A 4,484-nucleotide genomic window follows, 5' to 3' on the forward strand; every position below is an offset into this window, starting at 1 on the left:
TCATAATGAGATTGTGGCTTTCCTAAGGACCTAGATTATACTACTACTGCAAAAAATCAAATGTGAATAAAGAGGACAGAATCCCGTCACCCACCGGAGTGGCATGCTTCATCATCTGGGATCTATTCTTGGCTGCAAGCCTAGTGCAGCCAAGGTGCTACAACTCCTTCACTCTGATGGGCAGCTCACATATGTTTTAATGTGATCAAATAGCTAGATCTCCTAAGATCAATGGAGCATGACAAAGTGTAAATGAATGTATATAATGCAGTGCACAATATGATTTAAAATTGGCTACCAGGAGAAAAAAGTTGTATTAAGGACCTCTTGGTGTCAAAAGTTAAAAACAGTGCAAGCGCGGTCTAATAAAATTTGCAAGTGTGCTGGTCAGAATAGAGGGTCTACATGTTTCAGACAATCATGATCATAATGAGATTGTGGCCTTCCTCAGGACCTAAATGATACTACTACTTCCAAAAAATCAAATGTGAATAAACAAGTGTAAGAAACAAAAGCCAGCAAATTTAAAACTGGGTAGAGGAAGCGATACAACCTACAATCACCTGTGTAATACATTTTAGTAGAGACTACAGGGATGTTGTTGATACCTGTGGAAAAAGAAATCCAAGAGTGATCATGTAACATGATCCAAACAAAGTAATATGCGAATGTACTGTCTGTGCTTTAGAGAGCATCCTCAGTCAATGAGTTGTTCTATATGATGTTAATTAAATTTATATTCTCAAAATAAAGATACAAATAAACATTCTCCTTACCCGTAAGAATATGGGTGGACTTCTCACCACTCCTGGTCACAACTCAGGGCGTGAGGTAACGCTCTGTAGACAAGGGGAGAAATTAGACAAGGTCTGTAGTCAGTGGACCAAGTTCTGGACCCACCACCAGTGCTTAAATACCTCCTCATTCATTCCTCTCGGTTTGCTATGGACCTAACAAGATAGCATAGTTAGCGATAAATGCTGGTTTTAAAGATGGAATAGTCAACTGGAAGTATTATAAATGCAGTGCTCTAAGGCTGCACTGTTGGGGCTTCATATCTCGACAAATATTGCCTAAGAGGCAGCGTGATACATTCACTGTCTATCTCTGCCAGATTTATCAGAAACTCTGATCTAATCTATGGAATCCAAAACCAACAACCAAAATGTACTCGAGGCTTGTAGGGGCAGTTAAATCATGCATACTAGCGTTCTATGCTACTTTAGGGCACAGCGTTTTAAATAACAATGACAATGCCGGAGAGGCTAGTTTGGGCCTTTCTGGACCTTCGCATATTTCTCTTCAGGAAGGGATCTGGAGAGTGAATTGTACACCAAACCCATGGCGAAGAATTCGCTATTAGCCTTCAATAGCTTTCATCCCAAATCCCTTCACCAATGGTTGCCAATTGGACAGTTCCTTCGAATTTGAACAAACTGTTCTAGTAAAGAAGACTATCAATGAAATGCAAATGTGTTGGCCCGTAACCTCCAGGAGAGGAAGTACCCCAAGAAATTGATACGCCAGTCCTATAAAAGAGTTACAAACAACAATCGTGAAGCATTGTTAGAAGCAACAGGTCCCAAATGTGAGCTGCCCATCACAGTGAAGGAGTTGTAGCAACTTGGCTGCACTAGGCTTGCAGCCAAGAATAGATCCCAGATGATGAAGCATGCCACTCCGGTGGGTGACGGGATTCTGTCCTCTAAAATAGGACTTCCCTGTTATGTGTATTTTTGTTACCTTTGTACTGTTTGCGCTTTTCACTTGACCCGTGGACTCTTGGCATGTGAGTTTCATCAGGATATTGCTAATGTGGTCATACTTCTTCAGGCCCTTAATGAAACTCTCTTATTGGGGCAGAATGGAATATGGGAGTACGTAGAGCAGAGCTTTGACACCGTCTGGATGCAAGAGTATGAGGGCTTGAATATCAGATCTGAAGTTGCTTACCAAAGGAATGGTTTCACTTTCTTCAGTAGGGATAGTTGGTACCAGACCATATTGATTTTCTTTCTATTGTTTTCCATGAGTGTGAGTTTGGCATCCAGGGTGGCTTGTATGACAATATCAACCATAAAAATAATGTGGTACAAAACTAAGATGGTACAAAAATATTGCCACAAAAACATTGATAACCAAATAGACCCCTATTCAAATAACAAATATAATAATAACAAAAAACATAATTGAAACAGGAGAAGCACCAATTTTGTAAACAAGTGATCGAGAACACATTAAGACAAAGGTACAAAACAAAATTTGATAACCAACATATAGACTGCTATAATATCATTAACAATGTAAAATAAAACATTTACTCATACAAATAAGATCCTTCATAACAAAAAACCTACTAAATATACTAAAAACATAAGCAACAATGTAATCAGCTTCTTGCCTATATTTGGCAATGCCTAAAAAATATAATACCTCGCTAAAAATTCAACCAATCAAATGCAAAACTAATATGGTGAATACATTTAAAAACTATTTTCAAAGTATAAACACAGATACTGCAAACACACAAACTGATGCACAGCTAGCCAAAAGTAAACAACACCTTCACTTTCCTTTGGTGCAAGCTCTCTGGCACCTTGAAACCTCATGATACTGGAGCAAAACAAGTGTTTCCAGAAATAAAGTTAACTAGATTTTTAATACTGAAATAAACATACTTCAAAACAGTGCAAATTTCAAATAACGAAAGTAAACTTAACTAATTAAACACAATTTTACTATATTTCCAACACAAATAAAATGTGAGGAGACTGAAAATCAAATCCCCAACATTTTTAAACTACCACCATATACCATGCATGCTGAAAAATAAGCAGAAATGAAATGCAAAATGTCATACATTAACTCTTAACCGTCTGAATCTATTACATTTTTTTATACATACATTAGATATGGTAGGAGAATAGAAAATTAGTAGAATGGGGTGAGAACCCACCTCAAATAATTAATCCAATCCTTGCCAGGGGGAATTACAAAACCCACTAAATAAACCTGTGCTTAAACCTATGGTAGCTTTGTACAAAAGAAGTCAGGCTTAACTTAGAGGCAATGTGTAAAGTATTTATGCAAAGCAATTCCAAATGTGGTAGGAACAACGCACTCACAAAAGTAATTAGTGAATTCATGCTCCCTAGGATAGATTACTATAAAGCCCTTTACGTGGGAAACCAACAAAGGTTGCTGAAAAAATTGCAGGTACTACAGAAAGCAACAGTTTGGCTTTCTATGAGGATTCCAAAATTCAATTTAATTTCCCAACCATTGTGGAGATTCACTGGCTGCCTGTTAGAAAGTGGGTAGCCCTTCAGGCACTTTGCCTGGCTCATAAAGCCCTCCATGATACATACCTACTAATGCTCTTCGATCATCTCCGACAAAAATGTGGTAATGCCCAAGATTTCTAAAGTACCATGGTGGTAGAAGTTTTGTTTCTTCTACCTGTAAAGTGTGGAACAAACTGCCTCGACACATTACAATGGGCTCCAAGCCACAATATAAAGCAGAGAAAAGTGTTCTCTACCAATCTGAAAAGAGTCAAAACGGAGCATACCAAAAAAACAGGGGACAGTGTTCCACCTGGGTTTGGAAAAGGTCTATAGCTAAGTTAGAACACACAAATAGAACTGATTAAAGGAACAATTGAAAAACCCACACGAGAAGGACTAAACACCAAATAATCAAAAAGGCTTGGTTTGCGATTATCAATTATATTTCATACTGTTATGCGTTCAAAATGTGATCCATTATTTACACAGTAGCATTATAAAAATTCATAAAAGACACATGACAGACATAGACATAGCATTAGACAAGAGAGACGATGGAGGGAATGTGGTAGATAGGGACTAAGCGCGTTTTGGCTTGCCAGCCTTCATCAGGTAACCATCTATTGCACTACAATCAAAATAAAGATATAGGTGATAGTCAAATATGTATAGTGGGCATCATAAAAAAACAGTGTTTGTAGGAGACAATACACCTAAACATATAATCTCACTCAAAGAGAATCAGATGTACATATTTACACAACCATGTATATTATATTTACAGAGCCATATATGTTATATACAAACATGTAACTAGTGTATACATAAAGCATGAGGACATTTTTAATCAACAGATCACAAAATGGACTAATCTACTGCACTTCAGGAATATATGTAGAAAATCAACATTGACATAACAGGAACCCAGATATATGTAAATGCATATTATTCTACATGAGTGATATAACAGAACACAATATTTAAGACAAGGTTCATATGACATATCGTGATTGGATGGAAACACGCGAATGTCCTGCTCATATCTAGAAGGGTTACCATGTCTACAGGGGGATAAAAGTAAGGAATAAAAAAATACTTACAGACAAAGAACACAAGTTAGAAAGACAACGGAGAGAGTAAACAACCAATCGTCAACGGCAGATATTCCTGTTTGAAAAGAAAAAAGACACGATAGGG

Source organism: Lissotriton helveticus, chromosome 6, assembly GCF_964261635.1.
Source record: "Lissotriton helveticus chromosome 6, aLisHel1.1, whole genome shotgun sequence".
NCBI classification, from domain to species: Eukaryota; Metazoa; Chordata; class Amphibia; order Caudata; family Salamandridae; genus Lissotriton; species Lissotriton helveticus.